General features: G+C 46.4%; 1 protein-coding gene and 1 long non-coding RNA gene across 4 annotated transcripts in view; one reads left to right on the top strand and one right to left on the bottom strand.

The window, feature by feature from the left end:
* Positions 1 to 624, top strand: part of MTHFD1L (methylenetetrahydrofolate dehydrogenase (NADP+ dependent) 1-like) — a 189337-nt gene extending 188713 nt beyond the window's left edge. Inside the window, 1 exon segment of the mRNA XM_021086779.1 lies at positions 256 to 624. The gene's annotated coding sequence lies outside the window, so the exon portion shown is untranslated.
* Positions 433 to 26608, bottom strand: LOC106508814. Of its 3 annotated transcripts, XR_001305881.2 has the most exons (5): positions 26159 to 26608; positions 24071 to 24158; positions 11143 to 11204; positions 3061 to 3271; positions 433 to 1123 (listed from the first exon to the last, which is right to left on the bottom strand). It is a non-coding gene; the product is annotated as an uncharacterized LOC106508814 (long non-coding RNA). The 3 variants fall into 3 exon arrangements; XR_002342451.1 differs by lacking the exon at positions 11143 to 11204 and having other exon boundaries at positions 760 to 1123; positions 24067 to 24158; positions 26159 to 26603; XR_002342450.1 differs by lacking the exon at positions 11143 to 11204 and having other exon boundaries at positions 760 to 1123; positions 26159 to 26597.

Below are 26608 nucleotides of genomic sequence, written 5' to 3'. Positions count from 1 at the left end.
AAATTCAGAACTGCTGCCTGCAGCATCCATGCTGGCTGAGTCCAGAGTGGTGCAGGGTCTGTTCTCCACGGCCCACAAGTAAAAGGGTCCCAAGCAAAGACCCCAGCCTTGCCTTGTGAATAGAATCCCTTTTCTGCTCTGAGTTTCCTTTTGGTTTCCAGCTTTAGAGCTATAAAATATGAAGAGTTTGACATCGCCGATAAAGCTCTTCTTAAACCACTGAACCTTTTTTTTTTTTTTCTCTCTGTTTTTCAGACTCCACCAACACAAACGCCTGCCTGCCTTTTTGCTGCAGTTGGAGAAGAAAATGAATTTGAAATATGCTGTTACGCAATGCCGGAGAAATGGCGAAAGAGGCCAAGGATTTCTTCTTCGTTTGAGGCAAATTCTGTTGGCAGCAGAGTGTTCAGTAAAGGACCTCCACCAAGTCTGAAAGAAACTAATTTATTTTCTGTTTCTGCAGAGTTTACATTATTTCCCACCGCTTACACTTTAGAATGTTTATTTTATGGGAACTGAGAGATTGGAAGAGTGTGAACTGAGAGGTAACATGTCCCACTATGGAGTTTTCTATTTTGTCTTTGAACTGAAAATAAACATGTATGCAGCAAACCAACCAGCAAACTCGGAGTGCCAGATAAAACGCTCTGCTCTCTAGAGGTAGCTGTTCCTGGTGGGTTTGTTACCTGACACCAATTTCCTGGAAAATTGTGAATGCGACCAGAGCTTTAGAAACATAACAAGGGAAAAATAACACACACACACACACACACACACACACACACAGAAATATTTGGCCAATTGTGAAATCGTCTGACTGTTGAAGAGTTGTAATATCCTTTGGAACAAAATGCATCTTATACCCAGAGCTATTTGTCGGTGCCAGTGGAGTTTGCATGGCTTACCTAAACACTAATGCATTTCTGCTAGTGTCTTCTACCCATGAATGCATCACCATGGCCGTTAAGCTTTCATGAACCCATAGGGCAAGAAACAGGACTCTTAAAGGTCAGATGGTTGGCAAGTGTTGTGCCATTTGTCCAGCCCTTCCACTGTAGTGAAGAATGTTCTATGGTCTCTTCCCCCTCCTGGGAGTTCCTGACCCTCTCGTTTCCATTTTTTCCTGTAATAATATAAAATTACATAAACGCTCAGACAAAACCAAGGATTCAGAAACAAACAAGCGGTGATTGTCCTCCGAGCAGTATAAGTAAAATAGCCACCATAAATATCCTCCGTGTCCCCCAGGCACGTCCTGCGAAAGCCGTCGCCATCACCCCCTGCACGTTCTGTTCTGTACCCCTTCCGTGACCCTGCTCATTAGCTGCTCTGCTCCTAGTGAATCTTTAGGCACGACTTCATGTGTCCCCAAACACTGTAGTAACCAAAAAGCCTCCCCACGACAGTCTGGTGGTCCCAAGAATAATTTCACTGAAGTGTCTGAGTCCCATCATCATCCTCTCCCCGCCCCACACGCACCCCCGTCTTTGCCCTTCGCTGGGGAGGTCACGGCTCCAAATATACATTGCGCTGTGTCTCCGACATGACAATGTATTTGAAGAGGACAGAGTTCACAGCGTGTTCTCTCTATAATGTGCTCAGTAAGCAGCCTTTCTCATGAATTGTTTTTGCAGGTTGTTTGGGGGGGGGGGGTTGTTTTTTGGTTTTTTTGCCAGCCTGGGCCATGTGAAAGTTCCCTGGCCAGGTATGGAATCCGAGCTGCAGCTACGATCCATACTGGATTCTTAACCCACCTCCCTGGTCTGTGGATCGACGTTGCTGCAGAGCCAGCACTGATCCCATTGTGCCACAGCAGGAATGCCTCTCGTGAATTGATTTTTAAGCAGTTACCTTCCACTTATTATTATTATTATTTTTGTCTTTTTGCCTTTTCTAGGGTTCCTCCTGCGGCATATGGAGGTTCCCAGGCTAGGGGTCTAATTGGAGCTGTAGCCACCAGCCTACGCCAGAGCCACAGCAACTCGGGATCCAAGCCTCATCTGCAACCTACACCACAGCTCAGGGCAACACGGGTCCTTAACCCACTGAGCAAGGCCAGGGATCAAACCCGCAACCTCATGGTTGCTAGTCAGATACGTTACACATTAACCACTTCACCATGACAGGAACTCCTATTTTTTGTTTTTTAAGGCCACACTCACAGCACATGGGAGTTCCCAGGTTAGGTGTGCAATTGGAGCTACTGCTGCCTGCCTACACCACAGCCACAGCAACTCGGGATCCTTAACCCACTGAGCAAGGCCAGGGATCGAGCCCGCAACCTCATGGTTCCTAGTCAGATTCGTTAACCACTGAGCCACGATGGGAACTCCAGCCAGTCCATTCTTTAGTGTTCTTTTTATTCCTCTCTTTCTAGGAATTCTCTTTGTTTTAACTATGACATACTGACTCCAAAGAGAATCCTCCTGCATAATAGTACCCAGGGATTTTCTTTTAATATTTATTTATTTATTTATTGCTTTTTAAAATTGGGCCCAAACTGCAGTATGTGGAAGTTCCCAGGCGCAAGGGCCAATCAGAGCTCTAGCTGCCAGCCCACGCCACAGCCACAGCAATGCCAGAGCCTTAGCACTGAGCGAGGCCAGGGATCGAACCCACGTCCTCATGGATACTGATTAGGTTCCTTACCGCTGAGCCACGATAGGAACTCCTAGGCTAGGGATTGGTTTTTATAGTAATTTACACATGCCGATAAATAAGACGACGTGTGAAGTTGGTGTTATTAACTCCAGAAAACTCCACATACACAACGCGTATCCATCCATTGCTTTTGTACAAACGTATGTACAAGGGCGTGAACATTAAGCAATAAGTGCACTTTCATCCCATTTGTTTCAAACCTATAATCTACATTCACCAAAAGAGTTGATCGCTGCGGCAGAGCAATGAGTTGACCACTGGATCTTCCTGAAACTCAATGCGGCCGTGGAGAGAGCCCAGAAAAGCTCTTAGAGCTACACTTTAAGCAGGGAAAGTGGCCCGGAATCCAGGAGTCTGAACCTGGACAGGGACAAACATGACATCTTTGTGTTCACTCACCTCACGCTGTAAAGTCGCAGTGCCTTCCGTTGTGAACGCCCGCAGCAAACGCCAGCGGTATTCAAGGCCCCGATGTCTGTGGCGGTAGCGATCAGCAAGGTGCTAGTATTTGCAGTCGTGCCTGCCGACCTTCACTGCCGCGTGCGCCTCACAACAGCACATCATCTAAATTATTAAAGTTGTTGTGTTGCTAAATCTGCCCCGTCCGGTCCTGTGTAAAGATCCCAGATACTGTTACAACCAAATTTGGTAACCTTTTCAGTATTTTACTTATTTATTTATTTTTAATTTTTTATTACTCAAATGACTTTATCACATCTGTAGTTATATAATGATCATAACAAGCCAGTTTCACCTTTTCAATATTTTACTAATGGCATTTCACTCTCTCGTGGGTCAGCGTTATCATCACACATGGCCTTTAGAATATTCTGAGAAGGGGGTTCATGGACTTCCCGCAGAATGTTAAAGGGATCTAGGGCCCCAAAACAGGCAATGACCCTGGGACTGGATGAATTTCTTGCCGCCTAACTATTGTGGTCTTGTCGTGTTGCTCTTAGACATCACTACATTTGCATCTGTGCTCCAGGCCGTCCCTAAGTTCCTGGTCTGTAGTTGAGATTCTTGTTCTGGGAGCAGCCCAGGCAGCAGCAGGCACTGGGTGCTTCCCAGAGCTAAATCAGAGACGAGACAGGAGCAGCTCTGGAAACCGTAGCATGCTGTGACAATGGACAGCTTGGTTAGCAACCCCACCCCTTGGGCCAGCTCCTGAGCTCTCATTCCCGCCCTGCTTTGGGGTTCAATTCCCCATGTGGCTTCAGACATTGCCCCTGGTACCCAAGCCTCCGTGGGACCTGGTGTCCCCAAGGCTCACACGGGGTCTCCGCTTGCGTCCTAGTTCTGGGGGCTACTGGCTCAGGGTAACCAGCTGCGGCCATTTCCAACAAGGACAGGTTTTATTGTACGGTTTGGCTGATGACGAACCTTAACCATTGTTACGTCACATTGTTTAACTCATTGACTTGTTCATTTACTCTACAAACATGGACTGGGCAGCTACCAAGCACGAGGCAGGATGCTTTAAGAAAAAGAAATCAGCATATGACGAAAGGGGGAGTTCCCGTTGTGGCTCAATGGTTAAGAATCCCACCAGTATCCTTGAGGATTCGTGCTTGATCCCCAGCCTCTCTCAGTGGATTAAGGATGCAGCACTGCTGTGACTGGTGTCGGCGGGCAGCTGCAGTTCCCATTAGACCCCTAGCCTGGGAACTTGCGTATGCCCTAAGAATAAAAAGAAAAAAAATCCCGCTAGTGACAACTATGGGGTTAAACAAAGGCAATATACATAAACAACAGCATAATGACCATAGTACAGGGAAATTACCAAAAAAAAATGACTAAAGGGAACATGTTGGGGTGTCCCCACAGAATAGTGGGTGGAAGGTAGTAGGCAAACACTAAGTACTTTTTTTTCTTTCTTTTCTATTTTAGGGCTGCATCCGTGGCACATGGAAGTTCCCAGGCTAAGGGTCGAATCAGAACTTTAGCTATACCACAGCCACAGCCACGCCAGATCCGAGCCACGTCTGCGACATACACCACAGCTCACAGCAATGCTGGATCCTTAACCCCCTGAGCGAGGCCAGGGATCAAACTTGCAATCTCATGGATACTAGTCGGCTTTGTTAATGGCTGAGTCATGAAAGAAACTCCAGTCAGTAAGTACCTTCTGCGTGAATTCAACCATCTGGTCATCGCACATGTGTCAGCCCACTTGCTGACATCAGTGGCTGGTGTCAGGAAGTGGGGACAGTCTTTGGGTGGAACCCTGCTCTTTAACCCATGGGGTCTGCCCGACGCTGTAGTGAGCATCGAAATTGAATTGAGTTGTAGGGCATCCAGCTGTTGTTGGAGTGTATACCAACGGAGGATTTCTTAACCAAAAGGTTTTAGTTTATGTCATGAGAAAACTACTGAGATACATAAATGCCAAATTTTCAGTGATTCTGGGCAGATTTCACAGCCTACGGCATGTCCCTAGCAGATTTCCCACTGACTCCATGTCACACTTGAGACAACTTTTTTTTTTTTTTTTTTTTGCCCTGCCCACAGCATGCAGAAGTTCTCGGGCCAGGGATCAAACCTGTGCCACAGCAGTGACAACACCAGATCCTTTAACCGCTAGGCCACCAGGGAAGCCTTAAGAACAACTCTTTAAGGGAGGCATTCATTTTGAGACTGAGTTATTGGTCAGTTAGAAGGTTTGATTTGGTTTCAAGAGATAGACAAAATTTCTGCAAGAGCCCGGAAATTTCCTAAGAGCAGGCCAGTGTCCACAGACCAGGGCAGATACCATTCAACACTGGAAATGAGGCAGCTAAAGAGCCATGTCCCTGCCTGAAAGGCCAGAGTCCCCGGGCTTAGCAGCTATTTGTGAGATGTTACCTACAGTTGCACCATGTTCTGAATTTACATTAAAACAACCTTATATTCAGGGTACTGTTCAAAGAAACTTTTTTTTTTTAATGCCATGCTCATGGCATGCAGAAATTCCTGGATCATGGATTGAACCCACGCCATAGCAGTGACCCCAGCTGCTACAGTGACAACAGCGGATCGTCAACCCGCTTCGCCACAGGAGAACTCCCCAAAGAACCATTCTCAATGATGTCCCCTGGGCCCTCCTTCAGGTCTCTGTAAGGTGGTTGACTCTAGGAAAAAGACAGATGTCATGAACCAAAAAGGGTGGGGAAAATACTTCACCAAAATAGAGCATGCCCAGGTAGTTGAGCCTTCACCGTGAGACAAAGGCGAGTGGAATGCCTCACCTCACCACCCTCCCGTGATCACAGCCTTATCAATGTATGCTGTCTTCCTGGTTAACCTAATGCTCTTCCTTCGAGCTGCTAAAGCTCTGGGCTGACACCCTCCCCAGGTCCAAAGTGTAGCACCTAACCTATCATTGCTTTCTGAGCCCAAGGCTGCAATGGACATCTTCATGGTTCAACATCGTGACGCCATGGCCACTGTCAAGGTAAGCTAAACCCAGCTGAGCCAGCTGAACATAGAAATCCTCTCTGGGCAGTTAACAGACTCCCAAGCCTTTGGGCTGGTTTTACTTAGAGGTTTTATTTTATTTATTTATTTATTTTTTGTCTTTTTTTGCCGCGGCGTATGGGAGGTTCCCAGGCTAGGGGTCTAATCAGAGCTGTAGCTACCGGCCTAGGCCAGAACCACAGCTACACGGGATCCAAGCTGTGTCTGCAATCTACACCACAGCTCACGGCAACACCGGATCCTTAACCCACTGAGCAAGGCCAGGGATCGAACCCACAACCTCATGGTTCCTAGTCGGATTCGTTAACCACTGCACCAGGACGGGAACTCCCTACTTAGAGGTTTTAGAACCGTGATTGTTTTGTTTAAACTGGTCTCAGGACCATATGCATTACAATTACCTGAGCTGCTTGTTAAAAATTACCTAGTAAAGCGGAGTCTTTAGAATCAGTCCCAGAAATCAGCATTTTAACAATTCGCTAAATTATTCTCCTGCGTCCTACATAATAAAAATCAACCGATGGAGTTCCCTGGTAGCCTAGTGGTTAAGGACTTGGTATTGTCACTGCTGTGGCTTGAGTTTAATCCCTGGCCTGAGAATGTCTGCATGCCCCAGGCATGGCCAAAAAAAAAAGAAAAAAAAAATCAACCTAAATTCCACTTTTGTATCACTACTGAGCCTAGAGCAATGGGTAACACATAAAGGGTCTAAGCAGAGATTTGTTGGAAGGAGGAATAAATGCTAAGAGCAGGCCAGCTCCCGCCCCGTGGTGGCCCCACCTGCATGTTAGACATCACTGTTACACCCTCCCAATTCCCGATACCCCTTCAGAGCCAAGGAATTAAGTTTTGTTTTTTCCGTGACTCCCCTCCCTGCTTCAGCTGTGGCGTCTCTAGGCTTCCAAGCCCCTCAAGGTTAAGCCTTAAACCATCTCAGCAACTACAGATCTCTTAGGAAGCTTCAATGGACAAAGAAAAATACATGAGACCAGTCAAGCTGAGGATCTCTCATCTCAGAATCGTGTCTAATAATTCAGGATGGGTAGGCTCCATGGATCAACGAGGAAGATCAAGACGGGGTAGGGGGAAGGCAGTCAACCCGTCCCAGAAGCCACAGCGAGGATCCTGGAGGGAGGGGTCAGTGTGGGAGAGGGCTTTCTATCTGCCTGCCAGGGGGGGATTTATCACCATGATTTTGAGTTGTTGTTTTGTTGTTTGTTTGTTTGTTTGTTTTTGTCTTTTTAGGGCCACACCTGTGGCATATGGACGTTCCCAGGCTAGGGATCAAATCAGAGCTATAGCTGCCGGCCTACCCCACAGCCACAGCCATGCCAGATCTAAGCTGCATCTGTGACCTACCCTGCAGCTTACGGCAATGGCTGAATCCTTAACCCACTGAGCAAGGCCAGGGATTGAACCCACATCCTCAGGGATACTAGTCTGGTTCTTAACCCACTGAGCCACAACCAGAACTCCCGAGTTTGTTTCTATAAAACACTCGGTGGTAAGGCTCCCCTTCTCTTCAGCACCTTAGATTTGTATTTAAGTCTCCTGAGATGCTTTGAAAGAGACAGACTTTCAGATCCATTGTCAGTCATCTCACACCCCACGACTGGAATGAGACGCACGGCGGTTTTGTTCTTTGTTCTCTCAGAGGAGAGCGATGTAACTGCCCCAACTGAGTCTGAGGTTAGAGTGTTTATGTAACAAATCCGCTAAACTTAAATATTTCTCGTGGTGTGGTCAGGGCGGCAAACCTTTGCCCAGGCTCACCACGGCGAATGTCATCTGTTTACTCAACCCTGTGTGGGCATCTCTGTTTATGGGAAAGGACCCTGCTAGTTTCAAGGGTCACATCTCTATTTATGGGAAAGGACCCTGCCAGTTAATGGGTTCCATCGTCCATCATGTTGCTTAAGCGTTTTACAATAAGGATGGCAAGGACAATTTTTCAAAGCAATCAGACCGGCTAACCTTCGGTGTGTGCACTGATGAGCAGACGTATTGAATGAATGCTCACTTGGCCGAGTCTTACAATTAAGGAATTTTTCTTCCCCGATAATTGCAGGAGCTCCGATAATGTTCCCCCAGCCAGCCTCCTGATTACCTTCCCCTCTGATAGAGACAACGTGTACCAGACAAACAGCTGAGACAGACACCCCGAAGGGACTAGAAAGGCTCTCCTGAGGCCAGAACAAGACAACTGTATGAGAAGTGATGCTTTCCAACCTCATCCTGGAGCCAGGAGCCGAAGGCTGTTTCAGGGGCCAGGGGAAAAGAGGCTGAATAACGCCCCCACTCCTTCCAAGGCATTTTATACTGTGGCTTCATGACTGAGCTTGAAATGTGAATTCCCAGAATATCCCCAAACTCAAATGTGAGTACAGAAAGGCATTCCAAAGCCAAATGTAAATTATTGTTAAATTATTCATGCCACCTAGATCACCATTAGAACAGATAATTGAACTAACTGTAAATATGTATAAACAAAAGTGACAGAAAGAAATAGCCACAACAAACTACAGATGAACAGAAAAATCCACTTAAGTGCTAAATAATTAGGGAGGAGGGAAACGGGGGGAAGGTGGGAGGCCATAGTTCTGGAGCGATGAGTGCACTGGGACCAAACTGGAAACAGCCCGCGAGATGGGAACTGGCTGGAGGAAGGGCAGGGAAGGGACTTGGCAGAGAGCAGGGGGCGTGGTGAGGGTTAAGGAGCTAAGCTTGTGCAGGGAGAGACAAATTTGTAGTGGGTTCTGGTTTCTGACAAATCTGAGCTCAGAGAGGCAAAAATGACAGATGGAGCTTTGGCCAACAGGAAAAAAAGAATGTATGTGCTATCTGAGATGCTCGAGGTCCTCCTGGAACCTCAGGACACATCAAGTGGAAATAACAGCCCATCTGCAGCATTCCACCCCAGGACTGGCCCCTTTTCTGCAGAGTGAGCTAGCGGGGAAATGCTCTCAGAAGCAGCACTCAGAGTCTCATCGTGGCTCAGCAGAAACAAATCAGGCTAGTATCCATGAGGATGCGGGTTCCATCTCTGGCTTCGTTCAGTGGGTTAAGGATCCGGCATTGCCATGAGCTGTGACACAGGTCACAGACATGGCTGAGATCTGCAGTGGCTGTGGCTGTGGCAGAGGCCGGCAGCTGTAGCTCTGATTCGACCCCTAGGTTGGGAACCTCTGTGTGCCATAGGTTCGGCCCTAAAAAGACCAAAAAAAAAAAAAAAAAAAAAAAAAGCAGCACTCTCCTGGAGCTAGTAGCAATTTGGTAAGAATGTCTTACCTGGCAAATGGTTTTGGGCTCCCCTATTTTGAAAAACTCAGTTGGCCTAGCAGTTCAGAATTCAGGGTTGTCACTGCAGGGGCATGGGTTTGATCCCTGGCCCAGGAACTTCCCCATGCCGCAGGTGCGACCAAATAATAATAATAATAAATTAAAATTTAAAATTAAAAACTCAGAGGGTTCAAAGCAATTATTTAGAACACACAGGTTTGGGGGCTGGGGGGTGTTTGTGTTTTGTCTTTTTAGGGCCACACCTGTGGCACATGGAAGTTCCCAGGCTAGGGGTCAAATTGGAGCTGTAGCCACTGGCCTATGCCACAGCCACAGCAATGCCAAATCCGAGTGACATCCTTCATTTATGCTACAGTGTGTGGCAACACCGGATCCCTAACCCACTGAGCAAGGCCAGAAATCTAACACTCATCTTCATGGGTACTAGTTGCGTTCTTAACACGCTAAGCCACAACAGTAACTCCAAAACATACAGGGGGGTTTTTTGTTTTTTTCTTTTTTCAGTCTTTTTAGGGCCCCACCTGCAGCATATGGAGGTTCCAGGCTAGGGGTCAATTTGTAGCTGCAGCTGCCAGCCAATACCACAGCCACAGCAACTGTGGGACCCAAGCCGAGTCTTTGACCTACACCACAGCTCACGGCAACACTGGATCCCTGACCCACTGAGCGAGGCCAGGAATCAAATCTGTGTCCTCGTGGATGCTAGTCAGATTCGTTAACCACTGAGCCACGATGGGAACTCCCAAAAGACATGGTTTGGTTTTGTTTTTTTTTTTTTTTCTGTTTCTTTTTCTTTTTTTTTAGGGCTGCACCCATGGCATATGGAATTTCCCAGGCTAGGGGTCAAATTGGAGCTGTAGCCACCAGCCTACCCCACAGCCACAGCAATGCAGGATCTGAGTCGTGTCTGCCATCTACACCACGGCTCACGGCAACGCCAGATCCTTAACCCACTGAGCAAGATCAGGGATCGAACCTGCATCCTCATGGATGCTAGTCAGATTTGTTAACCACTGAGCCACAACAGGAACTCCCAAAACACACAGGTTTTAGGGGTTAAAAAAATGATCCTGTCCCCTCAAAAGGCTCCCATTCACCCCAGGACACGTTCCAGCACAAACACAGCAAAGTCAACGTCAGAGAAACCACCTTCAAACAATAATGAAGCCGGCAGGCAAGCTGAGCGTTAAAGCCCCCAACTAGCTGGCGAGACTGGCCATGCCTAAAGGAGAAATGGAACATGAGGAGTTCCGTTCTTAGCAGATTTTGAAGCAGGAGCAGAGCTGTGAGCTAATGTCCCTCTTCCATGCAGACACCTGAGAGTGACTGGCAGTTTCCAGACTGAGCAGGATCGGCTGCCCCGTGAGGACTGAGAGTGAAGGGGACCGGCCGCAGGGGGAGGATCAGGACCAGCCTAGATGGGGGCTCCCAGGAGCCGAGATAAGGACAGGCACAGGAAAGGAGCCGGGAAAAAGCCACGGGCTGTCTCTGTACGTGTCGGAGAGACTGTGTGCCAGGTGCACAAGAAGACAGTGACTTCACTTACGATGGACCTTGTACCCTGTCTCCCTCGGCCACCAACCTCTGCACACCAGGCTTTTCGCCCCACTCTGACCAAATGGTCAAGTGTCTTTGGAGGAAAAGCTTTCTCCCCACCCTGTGACCAGCGCCCCCACACTGAGGCTAGAAGAGCCAGGGCAGGGGAGGGGGTGTCCTTGTGCAAACCTGCCAATTCCAGGCACTCTCCATCCACATAGACATCACAGGTGCTCATACTGGTCCTGGACCTGAGTTACAGGATCAAAACAGAGAAATTAATAGCAAAACCGGTAATATTTCCACTCAGATAGTGTTAAAAGTCTATGGTCTTATGGCAGAGTCTCTGAACCACTGTACCTGGAGATGAATAGCATCTTTTATTGGATATGCAGTTATTTTAAGAAATATTTTTCAGTGCTGAGTACTTATTCTGTGCTTGGTACCAGCCCTGACTGGAGGCAGATTCGGCCAGGATGACTAAGGATGTCACACAGCCACGGTGGGCAAGGACACTGCAGAAGGTAATACGTGACAAACTGACGATTCCTTATCGCTATTACTGGTAGTATTATTTCTACTCCTGCTGCTGTCAAAAATCCAGAAACAGCTAAATTAAAACCATCAGGTCAACAAACTTAGTTATTAGTAAGCGTTCATTGTGCACATAAGAGCTGTTCACAAACTGTGAGCTTTCGGAGTTCCAGTTGTGCCTCAGGGGTAAACAAACTCGACTAGTATCCATGAGGACGCAGGTTCAATCCCTGGCCTCAATCACTGAGTTAAAGGTCTAGCGCTGCCGTGAGCTGTGGTGTAGGTCGCAGACGCAGCTCGGATCTGGCATTGCTATGGCTGTGGTGTAGGCTGACAGCTACCGCCCTTATTCAGCCCCTAGCCATATGTGGCAGGTGCAGCCCCAAAAAGCAAAACAAAACAAAACAAAAAACAAAACTGGGAGCTTTCAAACCAACAGTGGAAAGAAGCTCAGAGATATGTGTCACGGGACAGCTTAAAAAGTGAAAATTTGGAGACTGTTTATTTTTTTTTTTTTTTTTTTTCCTTCCTGCAGTGTGCAGTAGCTTGATGTGGGATCTCAGTTCCCAGACCAGGGACTGAACCAGGGCGGTGGATGTGCCAAATCCTAACCACTAGACCACCAGGGAACTCCTAGGGGCTGTTTATTCTTTACGGTGATTGGTTATAGCATCAAAGTTTTTCCTAATGATAGGGACTGGTTCAAAGTGGTGACATTACGCCAATTCTGGAAAACAGTATATGTTTCATTTATGATTTTCAAAGGCATGTGTAAGAACTGACCCAAGCTAACGTCATTTGTGTTGCAGGATAAAGTAAATCAGGATTTGCTTACATGGTTTTGCTGGTTTTGTCTGCTCAGGGAATTTTCAAGTCTGATCTCCATTCTGTACTTTGACACTGCTTAGTAGCCAACAGCAGTTGCTGCTCAAACTATTTTTATTGTCGAATGAATGAATGAACCAATTCATTCCCAACATGAACATTATAATTGCCCATGATGGGGAGTTCCCATCGTGGCTCAGTGGTTAGGGAACCCGACTAGGATCCATGAGGATGTGGGTTCGATCCCTGGCCTTGCTCAGTGGGTTAAGGATCCAGCGTTGCCGTGAGCTGTGGCGTAGGTCGCAGATGCAGCTCGGATCCTACATTGCGGTGGCTGTGGCTGTGGCGTAGGCCGGCGGCTACAGCTCCAATTGGACCCCTAGCCTGGGAACCTCCATATGCTGGTGTGGCCCTAAAAGACAAAAAGACCAAAAAACCCCAAACAAACAAAAAAAACAACTGCCGGTGATGGAAGCAGGAAACAGGACAAAGAGAGAACCCTGGCATGAGACCCTATCAGGAAAATTGCAGGCTTATCCTGGAGGTTGGTAGCAGATGGCAATGAAGGATGGCTATCTACACCTTACATTGGCTGAACCATATCCCAGGGTCAACAGTAGTGCAGAGTACATAGTTCACAAAGTTAAAGGAATAAGACGTTTTCCTTAAAGACTTCCTCTGGACTTCCTCTGTCTGCTTAAATACAGTTGACCCCTTTGAATTGTCCAGGTCCACATTCATGTGGATTTTTTCCAGGGGTAGATTGTACATACACTGCCAGCTACCTGATCAGAGCTTGGTTGAATCCATGGATGCAAAACCGGAAACACAAACATGGTAGGCCGACTGTAGGTTCCATGGGAAATTTCAACCACATGGAGGGCGGACACCCTTATCTCCCCCCACCCCCATTGTTCAAGTGACCACTTCGCTGTATCTGGGTTGAGTCTTGCAACCCTGAGTGGCAGAGTCTCATACCAGAATTCAGAATTTAGAATGAATCCAGAATTCGGCTGGAGTCTGCATGGTGGGAACAGGGAGCTGGAGGGAGCCCTGGAAAATGCCAGTCCACTCGGATCCCCACGGAGGTTGCCCAAGCTGTGAGTGCAGCCAGGCCCCCCGAGGGCAGGAAAGCTCCCCATCTGGAGCTGACCCCTGAGGAAAGAGTCCCACCGGCCCCCCAGCAGCCTCACCTTTGAGACTGAAGCCCGCAGATGAGGACCGAGAGGAGGGCCAGGTCTGGGCTCCCAGGAGAATGGATGGTGCCATTCCTTGAGGCAGCCTCTCTAGAACAAGCTCACCCTTAGGTGCCCTTAGAAACGGACCGGAGAGAAAACACACTCGCTGGTATGCTTTATGAAGGAACTGTATCCAGTGTCACCTTATTACCCATCCGCTGAGGAGGTTTCCCCTTTAAGGTGACATGGTTAGGGCTGTGTAGGCAGACAGCGAGGCATCTGGATGGCCCCTGCTCCAGCTGTGTCCCTGCCACACCCAGCTGTCTCCCCAGAGACTCGTCCCCCCACCCACATGCTGAGTCACTGCAGGCAGAAGAAGGACTTTGAACTGAGCAGAAGATCAAAGCTCTGCCGCGCTATTTCAGAGGAGTCGAGGAATCTGAGGAGCCATCAGCCTTGTGGTTTTGCCAAACAGCTCTTGGTTGCCTTCAGCAGGGGAACTCAGGACTTTCCTGACACTGGCTTTCTCTAACTCCAGATCACCTGCAGCTATAACACTGTCACCTCTGACTTGATTTCAGCCATCGAGTGGCCAGGGAGTAACTTGAGACAGAAGCCAGTGTTCCTGCCCTCCCCAGCCTCCACCAAGTCAGAGTCTTAGGAGTGCCCTTCCTGCCACCTGCTCAGAACGGTGCCTCCCACAGCCAGGCCCCTCCCCGGGCCCAGCACCTCCTTACCAAACTACTACGGAGGCAGGGCCAGTTCTTCTAGCCTGTCTTCCAATATCACCTAAGAACTGAGAGATTTTTATCCTTGGAGTACAACCAGAGATTTTTTTTTTTTCTGTCTTTTTTGTCCTTTTTGGGCTGCACCCATAGCATATGGAGGTTCCCAGGCTAGGAGTCTAATTGGAGCTGTAGCCACCAACCTACACCACAGCTCATAGCAATTCCAGATCCTTAACCCACTGAGCAAGGCCAGGGATCGAACCTGCAACCTTATGGTTCCTAGTCAGATTCGTTTCCGCTGCGCCACAACAGGAACTCCTAATAAGGCTGAATTTTGAATACAGTTTTTGTAACAATCCAATTTGGTTTTTTTTTTTTTTTTTTTGGCCACAGATGTGGCATGCAAAATTCCAGGCAGGATCAACACAGTATTGAAACATGATCCTGAACCGGTAACGCCAATAATTAATTATTTCTTAACTTTGTTTATCAGATTAAAAATACATTGTCAATCAACTGCAATGGGAAAAATTAAAATCTTAAAAAAATAGATTGTCAAGATTATTCTTGTCACTCTAAACCACAAATGAGATTGTTTTGCTTGTTTTCTTATCATAGCAATGAATTTACTCCATGTGGTTTGCAGTATATCTCTTTTTTTTTTTTTTTTTTTGGCCACCCTGTGGCATATGGATCAGATCCAAGCAACAGTTGTGTCCAATGCTGCAACTGTAGCAACACTGCTCCTTTAAGCCACAGAAGGGGGCCAGGGATCAAACCTGCATCCTGGCGCTGCAGAGACGACACCAACTCCATTGCACCACAGCGGGAATTCCTGTGTCTCCTTTTTAAACCTATTTATTTCTATACCAAAACTGAATTCCTCATAAAATTAAATATAGAATTCCCATAAGACCCATCAATTCCATTCCTAGGTAAATGCCCATCAAATTAAAAATAGGGATGCCAACATGTATACCACATTCACAGCAATAGCCAAAATGTGGAAACAACCCAAGTGTCCATCAACAAATGAATGGATGAGCAAAATATGAAATATGCATGCAATTGGGTAAAATTCTGACACAGGCAACAACATGGATGGACCTTGAAAACAACATGCTGAGTGAAATAAGCCAGATATAATAGGACAGTGGTGAGTGATCCCACTTATATGAAATACCTAGAATAGGCAAATTCTTAAGAGACAAAAAGTGGACTGCAGGTTAACAGAGGCTGGGGTTGTTACTTAATTGGTACAGAGTTTCTGTTTGGGTGATGCAAATGCTTGGAATTAGGCAGTGGTGATGGTTACGCAACACTGCGCATATAATGAATACCATTGAATTACACACTTTCAAATGGTTAAAGTAATAAATGTTATGTGTATTTTAGACATGATTATTTTCTAAATCAGACTTTATACTAGTATGATAGTGTTTGGGTACTAAAGCAAAGATAAATCTTATTGGCTTGAATTTAAAGTCTTCGTGGAGTTCCCTGGTGGCTCAGCAAGTTAAGGATCTGGCGTTGTCACTGCTGTGGCTCAGGTCGCCTATTTAAATTTGAAAAGAATTGTCTGTTACAGCTCTGATAGCCAAGGATCAGTATTTATTGAGAGCGTGCCATATACCAGGCTGCCTGCTACACATTTTATCGGCATGACCTCATTTAATCCTCACAAGGATTGCGTGAGGCTGGTATAATTATCCTCATCTGAGAGAGAGGTTATCAGAGGTTTAGAAGGCTCAGTGACTTGTTCACACACAGCAGGTGAGTAGGAGTGGATTTGGACCTAGGTCTGAGGGACCCCCGAACCCCGGCTCCCAGCTGCTGCTCAGTCCCATAGCAGAAAGAACGTCAGAGCCAAACTACCACAGAGCTTTCTCCCTGGAAAAACTATTAGCCTGGAAAATAAGACCTGCGTCCAGCCAGGAGCCAGCTCTGCTGTGCGTTCTTATTCTACCTGGTGACGATGCTGCAGCCCCTTCAGGGCTAAAGGGCTGAAAGACACAGGCGCAAAACAGGACAGACTTTGCTGGCTCCCGCAAAGTCAGGTCATCTTCAGAGTAAGTTTCATCATTTTGCCCTAAACTAATTGAAATCTCCCCAAATTAGATACATCCTTATTTCAATGTAATTAAAATATGTATGAGAACACAGGATTATTTTTAGATTAGGTTTCCTCCTATTCGCACATCACTAATACAATCAAGAATTGCTCGCCTGAGATTCCAGGCTCCGAAGCAGACACAGCTAACTCAGCTTTGCAATGAAGATTCACTGGCCTTCAAATAGTCTCTTAAGTCTGTTTTAACCATGAGTCTTCTGTCCCCCTTTATCGCAACATTAATTAGGATCCTTAACAAGATTCGCATTGGGCTTATCTGTGTTGCCAGTGACCCTCAGCAAGAGAAGGAGGAAAAAAAGCAAGAAAAGGAAATAACAGTACAACCGAGCCTTGGCTTGCCTGTGGGCTATTGCAAAACCATGGCATATTTGCATTCGTTGGCCAAAACCATTGAAAATCAACCTAGGAATTAGCTAACAGCAACAAAAATAAATCATCGGAACATCCGTACAGTGACACAATGTAGATATTAAGAATGAGTCAGATCGCTGGAGTTCCCGCTGTGGCCCAGTGGGTTAAGAGTCTGACCTCTGCACAGCACAGGAACTTTCATATGCCGTGGGTATGGCCAAAAAAAAAAAGAAAAGAAAAGAAAAGAATGAGTCAGGTCTCTTAACAGAGCAAAGCATCATGCAAATCAATGGACGAAGCTTTGGAAGTTGAAGCCAAGTTGAGCCATCATCCTTGCAGACATGGAGAGAGATCCGAAAATAGAAATAAGGTCCTTAAACAGGAAGCAACCAATGCCATGACAAACAGCCTGGAGACAAAAATTGCAAGGACTTTATAGAGGAGCAGTTGAGGTACAAAGAGCACGAATCTAAAGCCAGGGCCCTATTTCTCAACACCATGAGGACTGAAGCTCCTCGCCGCGGCTCCGCGAGGAGGAACTGACCACAATAATCAGAACTCCGCTGACCAGCATTTGTATTCTGTTACATTTATCTGTGCTTAAAATACTAAACACACACATAGACCTCATTTCTTAGGATTCATATGTTCTCTTTTTTTTCTGTAAAGCCCAAAATTTATAGGGCCTTTGGTAATAACTCTACATAGCAATTTCTGCCCTGATTACTAACTACCAATAGCCAAAATCCGTTACCTGCTGTGGGTAACACCCAATAAGCAGTGTTGTGTTAGTTAGTTATGGCCACATAACAAATTAACACAAACCTAGGAGTTCCCTTGTGGTGCAGCAGGTTAAGGACTGGCATTGTCACTGCAGCGGCCTGGGTCAATGCTCCGCACTTCAGTCCCTGGTATGAGAGAGAACTTCCACCTGCCACAGGCACAGCCAAAAAAGGGGTAGTCTTTTGGGGGTTTTGTTTTTTGGTTGTGCCCATGGCATGTGGATGTTCCCAGGGGCCAGGGAATGACCCAGTGCCCCAGCTGTGACCTGAGCTGCTGCAGTGACAGCACTGGATCCTTAATCCATTGTACCACAGAGGAGCTCCGAAAAGTGTGGTCTTTATTCCAGGGACACCAAGGGACCACAGAAGTATTTTCAGCAAGTATTTCCCTCAAGGCCCTGGAGAAAATGGATTAGAGAAATGAGAGGCAAGACCAACTGGGAGCTAATTAAAGTGCTCCAGGTGAGCTATGTCAGGTCTGGGCAGTGACATTTACCTGCAACTCTGAGCCGCCCACCTATACCATCTGTCCATTTCATTCCTGTCTAATTATAAGTTCAGATAGTTCCAGCATCTAATATAATAGATCATATGTCTTAAAGATATACATTTGATATATAGTTTATGTTTGCCATCATATACACACAACATAAAGCAGCTTGCTTTAAATTACATTTACTTATTACATGGCTATGAAATTATATAAAGCATTGATTTTGCTTATAAACTCCACAAATTCCCTCCTACAGCTTCTTCCTGGACTTGTTTTTAGTCTATCACTTGAATATATTATTCTGGGCCAACCGTCCTCCTTTTCTAACTTTGCTTAACCCTTAGCAGAAACCAAAATCACTGAGCAAATCATGTCCCTGATTCTCTAGAACCTTGACTGATGGCTGAGCTATGGTTCAGGAGCTATAGGGATACATGCAGTGGGAGAGGGGAAGGGGAGGGGCCCAGACATCTCTAGGAATCTGATGATGGTGCACCCCTAATGGAGTACCGGCACCCCTAAGCGAGCTTGTGGTCTCACGAGATGGGAAATAGCTTTGGGGTACCAGCCTGAATCAACAGGGTCATATGAACCAGCTGGAAACCATCACCTGGATGAGGTCATAGTGGTCACGGGTACTCTGGCCCCTGAAATGAGGGCTCCGTCTGACTTGAGGCAGTCGCTCATCTCTTTGAACTTGAGCTTCTCAAGATGAGAGTGGTAATGAAGACACTTACCCCCTGGAAGCGATGTCCTGATGTGCTGGCCATCTGCTTGGAAATCTGTGTTGGCTCATGTTCATGATCAAGGCAAATGTAACCTGTCCTTTCAGCTGACTCTGCCTGATGTTGCTTTTACAGCTATGACTGGTAGTTTAGTTTACTCTTCAATTGCTTTATTTAAACTCGAATCTAGTTATATAAACACACCTCAGCACAATTTATAGGCTGGTGATTCTTTCTATCATGGCTGGCTTGTTTTTCTTCTTGAAACAAACTCTTGAGTCTAGACTTTGTCAGGTTGATACATGAGTTTGGGGACTGTTTATACCGAAACCATATACACATTCCAGACACGTGCCTTGTTACTGATCTGAAATAAAGATGATGAGCCTTTGACTTGTAAAGAGACACTCAAGAAGTCGTTTGAAGTGCACACGCTCATCTATTGCTAAAAAGAGGCACACAAAGCTTCTTCAAAACTTGCTTCGCTGCTTTGGGAGAGGTGGCTGTTAGGGAGCAACTTCAGATCAATATGGGAAAGAACCCATAATTCAAACACTTTCGCAATGAAAAGGGCTAGAGAATCTCTTCCTAGTGATTTCCCTCACGGAGGAAGTTCTCAAATGGAACTGATCGGGCATCTTCCGGAAATGGCAGAAAAGGGTTCCATCAACCAACAGGAAAGAAGATGGATTTGGAGGTGACCTCTCAATTCCAATATCCTATCTTAGATTTCTCCAATAAACCTATGCGAATGAAGATAGGATTGTATCAGTGACTTCAACCCTAAAACCAGATCTTTACAAACGGTGAATGTGGTGATCCTACCTTGGGGGGGTGGGGGTCGGGGGTGAGGATATGGGTGCAGGTGTGCCGTGGCACACTGGGTATTTTAGGCCAAATGTATAGTCCAAAGAACACATTTCTAAGCTATCCAAACACAGACAAATTGTACTCCGTAAGTCAACATCCGGTGCCTTCTCCTTTCGAGGGCTGAGAAAACAAACCTAGAAATGGCCAAGTTTACTTCGCCCTCCTGTCAGAGACCTCAGACCATTGGAGGGGGATTCCAGTAAAGGCCAGGCCTAAAGCAGAGGGAAGGGGAACTCTTGGTCCCTCAGAAGTGACTGATGTTCATGGCGCCCTGACAATCAGACTCCTGCTAAGGTGCGTGAGATGCAAATCTGTCCCTGAAGCTCACTGGTACATAGTAACTACAACAAAATCTGAAAGTCATTATCTGGTCTCTTCGGAACCTCATATGGATCAGCACATGGAGAGTGATAAAGTTCAGAAGCTGCGCCTTCTAATAAAATGTGCAACATATATAAATATGTATATAGAATTACATGTATGTATATATACATGAATACGCATATGTAAATGTATGTATATACATGAATATGTATATATATAATGTGTTATACATACGTATGTTTATGTGTGTGTGTTTATATGTATGTGTATATATATGAGTATCTATCTAATGTGTATATGTTAGATATCTCCATAGAGTGAAAATACAGAGATGCAACTGTGCTCTCATTACTTGCTATTTCTTTTATTATTAAAAAAAAATTTTTTTTGGTCTTTTTAGGGCCACACCCAGGGCAGGGGTCGAACCGAACTAGAGCTGCTGCCACAGCCACAGCAACTCAGGATCTGAGCTGCATCTGTGACCTACACCACAGCTCAAGGCAACGCTGGATCCTTCACCTGCTGAGTGAGGGCAGGGCTCGAACCTGCATCCTCATGGATACTAGTCGGGTTCGTTTCCGCTGAGCCAACATGGGGAACTCCTTATTTTTTTAATTTTTATTTATTTATTTATTTTTTGGCCATCCAGGAGTTCCTGGGCCAGGGATTGAACCTAAGCCACAGCATTGATCAAAACCACAGCAGTGACAATGCCACTGCTTTTTTTCTTTTTTTAAGGGCTGAACCCACAGTATATGGAAGTTTCCAGGCTCAGCATCCAGTCGGAGCTGCTGGCCTATGCCCAGCCACACCAGGTCCAAGCTGCGTCTGCAACCTACACCACAGCTCACAGCAATGCTGGATTCTTAACCCACTGCGCGAGGCCAAGGATTGAACCCATGTCCTCATGGATCCTAGTCAGCTTTGTTACCGCTGAGCCATTATGGGAACTGCCTCATTACTTTCTTCTTTGTACTGCCAACTCACATCTTGGCATGTGGTGGACAGATTTTGCTTTTGCCAGCCCCTATCTAGTCCTCTATTTCCATAAATAAGTCCTCCTTTTCCCTTGGGAAACCAGATATCTCTACTCTTGGGTGATTCTAGAGGGGTAACCCCAACCACAGCTCCAGCTCTGAGCTAGTGACCTAGGTCTGCTAATTACTAGGATCAGAAATATGACCTAAATTAGGTTTATGAAAGCCAATCCTAGAACTTAGAAACCTAGTGGGGTTTCTGTGGGAACAAAGTATTCGTTTTTCCACTAAGGTTGCTGAGAGGCTTGGAAGTCAGCCTGGAGCTGCCAGAGGACCACCTAGAGAGTGGCATCTTGAGGATAAAGGCAACAGAAGAGAACAGAGAGTGAAAGATGGAGAAAGAGGAGTTCCCTGGTGGCTCAGAGGGTTAAGGATCCAGTGTTGTCACTTCTATGACTCTGGTTGCTGCTGTGGCATGGGTTTGATCTCTTGCCTGAGGACTTCTGCATGCCATGGGCACAGCCAAAAAAAAAAACAAAGATGGAGAAAGGGATCATATCCTGATGGCATCCTGGATTCAATCATGAGCACAGCTGTTCAATGACTAAGCCAAAAGAAACGCTCTTTACGTTACACCCATTTGAGTTACATTTCTATCACTTGCCATCCCAGGAGACTTAACAAATCAGAGCCAAGCTACAATGATGCACTATGAAGAGTTCAGTCCTCTCTCCTGAGTGGCAAATGCCAAGGGCTCTGGCTGGGCTGCCTTGAACAGACCCAATGAGAAAGAGTCCATGTGGTGATAGCTTCAAGACTTTCTGATTCATGTCTTAAATTTTATTGTCTGAATTTCTGAGATACAGTTGCATTTTTTTAAATAGGTTTTCTTTCCAGTAAGGAAGGCTCATGAGTTTGATCTGTGTAGTGACAGTAGAGATACAAGTGGTTCAGCAAGTGACCCCCAATCTGTGAGGACAAGCTTTTTATAAGGAGCGCTGAGATGTAGTTATCTTAAAAAAAAAAAAAATGCTCGTTTTAACTGGATAGTTTTGCATTTGCTAAAGCAAAGCAGGTTTGCATGATCTCAAGTGAATTGGGCTCGAGCCTGGGCTATCCATTTCTTTATCCTGTGTTAGCTCATGTTCTTTCTTCTCAATTTCTGATGAAGTGTGGAAAGCTTAAGAAAATTATCTCATGCTAAGGTCTAGGGGAAGCCATTGGCCATATTGAACATTTGGAGGTTGGTTTCCTCTGAGGGATTGTAGGGTTTCCAAGTTCACTCTACTACATATACATATTTAATTTGCATTCAATTAGATAAAAGAGCTGGGTAGAACCTGGAGCATGTGCTATTAATTCATTAATTCAGGGGTCAGCGTGGGAAGTTATGCACAGCCACAGCCATCACCCAGATGAATGCATTTAAGTTGCTCTAATCTACAAATTGGAGCCAATATTCTGTAGTTTGAAAGATTGCAAATGTTTCCTTCACAAGATTCTTGCCACATTCAGAATTACAGTGCTAACACAGTCCCCACTTTCAAGAAGCAGGCTTTTTATTTTAAAAAAATTCTTTTTTTTTCAATTTTTTAGCTGCACCCCCAACACGTAGAAGTTCCTGGCCAGGGATTGAATCCGCACCACCGTAGTGACAACACTAGATCCTTAACCCACTGCACCACAAGAGAACCCCAGAAGCAAACTTGTTTTGTTTTGTTTTGGGTTTTGTCATTTTGGGTCTTTTCAGGGCCACACCTGTGGCATATGGAAGTTCCCAGGCTAGGGGTCAAATTGGAGCTACAGCTGCCAGCCTACACCAGAGCCACAGCAACTTGGGATTCAAGCCGCACCTGTGACCAACACCACAGCTCACGGCAATGCCAGATCCTTAACCCACTGAGTGAGGCCAGAAATCAAACCCGTGTCCTCATGTATCTAGTCAGGTTCTTGATCCGATAAACTACAGTGGGAACTCCCTAGAGGACCTTTCACTTGCTCTTCCACCCGCTGTAATCGGGTGTCTGGCCCCATCATTTGACAGAACCTACTCTCACTGAAGTCAGCTCTTCCACGCCCGTCGGCATTCCTGGCTTCTGGAACACCGCCTCTCCATCTCTCCTCCCAGCTCTCTTGCCTTAAAAGAAGGGTATTACCAGCAGTCTTAGAAAAATCACCACCTGAAAGCAGCTCTATCTTATTCTGCAAAGACTTACTACAGAAGGAAGTTTTCTTCCACTGAGCCAGAAGAAAAATATAAACAAATATTTTTGCAGGAGAAGGGAAGTCGCTTTAAAAATGCCTCTCTTCTTTAGGAGTAGAGGGGCGGGGCTCAGTTATTGTGAAAAATAGAAGGATGATGTCAGGGTCCAGCTGAGGTTTTTGGTTCTTTCTTTCTTTCTTTCTTTCTTGCTTTCTTGCTTTCTTGCTTTCTTGCTTTCTTTCTCTCTTTCACTCTCCCTTTCTCTCTTTCACTCTCCCTTTCTTTCTCTCTTTCACTCTCCCTTTCTTTCTTTCTCGCTTTCTTTCTTTCTTTCTTTCTTTCTCTTTTTCATTTACACCCACAGCATATGGAAGTTTCCGGGACCAGGAATCGAATCCCAGCTGGACTGCGACCTATACCACAGCAGCAGCAATGCCAGATCGTTAACCCACTGCTCCAGGCAAGGGAGCAAACCCAGGACTCCACAGAGACAAACCAGGTCATTAACCCACTTCAACACAACCAGAACTCCACCAGCTGAGGTTTAAAAAAAAATGTTTTTAACAATAATAATAATAATAACAGCTATAATCTATTGTCGTGCTAAATATGTGCCAAACATTACATTAATCACTTTTTGGCGTTATCTCATTCCATCTTTCCAATAATCTTTTTTTTTTTTTTGAGGAGGGCTGCATCTGCAGTACATGGAGGTTCCCAGGCTAAGGGTCGAATTGGAGCTATAGTTGCCAGCCTACGCCACAGCCACAGCAATGCAGGATCTGAGCCAAGTCTGTGATTTACACTACAGCTCACAGCAACACCGGATCCTTAACCCACAGAGCAAGACCAGGGATGGAACCCACAGCCTCCTGGATACTAGTCAGGTTTGTTTCCACTGAGCCACAACGGGAACTCCCATCTTTTCAATAATCTTATGAGCACTGTTGTGTCTCCATTTTATAGATGAGAAGCACAAAAGTGATACCTACATACCCTGTTGTGTAAATTTTCCAGCTGTGCTGTGCAGTCAGGTGTAGATGCAAAAACAGGTAGAAGGTAAGGCCGAGTCACAGCTGTGCATCTGTCAGTTGAGAGGCAGGGAAAGGACAAGGAAATAAAAAATATAAGCATTTATTCATTGACTTCACACGGTGTGTAAATTTATCCATAACCGAAAAATTAGTTCAAAGGATGACTTTGAGGACCTAGAGGGGGGCTGTCCTGAGATCTTTCTGCTGTAATAGAAATGTTCTAGAAGCTGTTAGCCACCTTTGCTATTGTGCACTTCAAATGTGGTGAGCACAAGTAAGTAACTGAATTTTAAACCTTTGGGAACTCCAAACTTTATGGACATTTAAATAGCCAATGTGGGAGTTCCCGTCATGGCGCAGTGGTTAACGAATCTGACTAGGAACCATAAGGTTGCGGGTTCGGTCCCTGCCCTTGCTCAGTGGGTTAACCATCCTGCGTTGCCGTGAGCTGTGGTATAGGTTGCAGACACGGCTCAGATCCCACGTTGCTGTGGCTCTGGTGTAGGCTGGTGGCTACAGCTCCGATTCGACCCCTAGCCTGGGAACCTCCATATGCTGTGGGAGCGGCCCAAGAAATAGCAAAAAAAAAAAAGACAAATAAATAAATAAATAAATAGCCAATGTGGCTCAAGGCTGCTGTATTGGACCACATAGATCTGTGGCATGCTGGAAGAGACACAGCTGGAAGGGAGCTGGGAAAATGGGTGGAAGGAAGGGACTTGAGGGGTTTGTCAGCTTGAAAGGAGCAGATTGGATGGGCGTCTGGGAGGGTGGCACCAGAGAGTGGGGCACTGCCCTTGGAGATTTTGGAAGGGCACTGCAGCTTCATGCAGTTGCAAGGTCTAAACGGCAGCCGGGGAGCACCTTACAGAGCTAGAGAGAGGCAAAGGTGACAGTCACCTTGGTGTAGAGGAGGTCAAAGAAGTGATGGGTTTGAGTGTGGACCAGGCTGTCCCCATTCAGTGGAAATCATTGAGGATGGTGGCCGAAATGGACATGGAAAGAAAAACTGGAGAAAGATCATCAAAGCCCAGTGCATATGGCACAGGGATCCCTGGGGACACAAGGAGAGGGGCAAAGCCGGTGGCAGCGCTGTGACATTGGCAGAAGGTTAAAAAAGTCACCAAGCGGATAGTGGGATGTAGGACGATGCTTTGAGTAGAATCGTGTCCCCCCCAATATTCACATGTTGAAGCACTAACACCCACCCACACTCAGTATCTCAGAATGTGACCTCATTTGAGGATGGGAGAGAATGGCCAGAGCATGAACAACTGATTGGATGTAAGCTGGAGGGAGGAAGAAGAGTCTCAGGGGGGAGTTCCCGCTGTGGTGCAGTGGTTAAGAATCTGACTGTGGTGGGTCAAGTGGCTGTGGAGGTGCAGGTTTGCTCCCCGGCCTGGCGCAGTGGGTTAAAGGATCTGGTGTTGCCACAGCTACAGCTCAGATTCAACCCCTAGCCTGGGAACTTCCATATGCCTTGTGTGCAGCCATTAAAAAAAAAAAAAAAAAAAAAAGGATGGGGCCTCCATAGAGGTATTCCAGTTAAAATGTGGTCATGGGGATGGGCTCTAATCCAATATGACTAGAGTCCCTATAAAAAGGGGAAAATTAGGAGTTCCCTGGTGGCTCAATGGGTTAAGGACCTGGTGGCATCCCTGCAGCGGCTTGGGTCCCTGATGTGGTTCAGGTTCACTCCCTGGCCCAGGAACTTTCACATGCCATTAGTGTAGCCCCCAGAAAGGATTGGGGGAGGAATTTAGAGGCAGATGTACACAGAGGAAAGCCAACATGAAGAGACACAGGAAGAAAATGCTTGTCTACAAGCCAAGGGACGAGGCCTGGAGCAGATCCCTCCCTCTCAGCCCTCAGAAGAAAACAATCCTGCCAACACCTTAATCTCAGACGTTGAGATTCCAGAACTGTGACCATTTCTGCTATCATCTGTCTGCGAAACTGTGTTAAGGTAGCCCCCGCAAACCAAAACGGAGAACCCACAGAGCGGTCTTCTGCCCTCCCTGGGATTCTCTCAGAAACTGGGGCTACTCACCTGGTTAAAAGAATTAGCTTGAGGCGAGGAATCGATCTGCTTCTCACACTTTGACCTTTTCCCCTTTTTTCCTCCTGGCAAATGAAGGCTGGTTTGCAGCCAGCCAGCCGGCCAATCATTAAAGGGAGGAGGAGGGGAGCCCTCCGAGCAGCAAACCGCAGGCCTCCTTTGTTATTTGCTGCAGACTCACTCCTACTCTCAGGAGGGCTGGATGATTTGAATGCCCAAGTTGTCTTCCGGGAGGGTTGAGAGGTAAATTGGGGAGGATTTATCCATTTGCTTAAGAAGCATCCTGAATACTGGTATCTGGGCAAATGCCTCTGGTGTTTTTATTCCTGTAATCTCAGCTGCTTCACCACCTTGCAAGTGGGTGATTTTCCCTCCCCCTCTCTTCCCCCTCCCCTTTCTCCCACACCCTCACCCCCACCCCAAGTTAAGACCTGCTTTGTG

Source organism: Sus scrofa, chromosome 1 (assembly GCF_000003025.6).
Source record: "Sus scrofa isolate TJ Tabasco breed Duroc chromosome 1, Sscrofa11.1, whole genome shotgun sequence".
Lineage (NCBI taxonomy): Eukaryota > Metazoa > Chordata > Mammalia > Artiodactyla > Suidae > Sus > Sus scrofa.
This window is presented reverse-complemented; position numbering and strand designations above follow the sequence as displayed.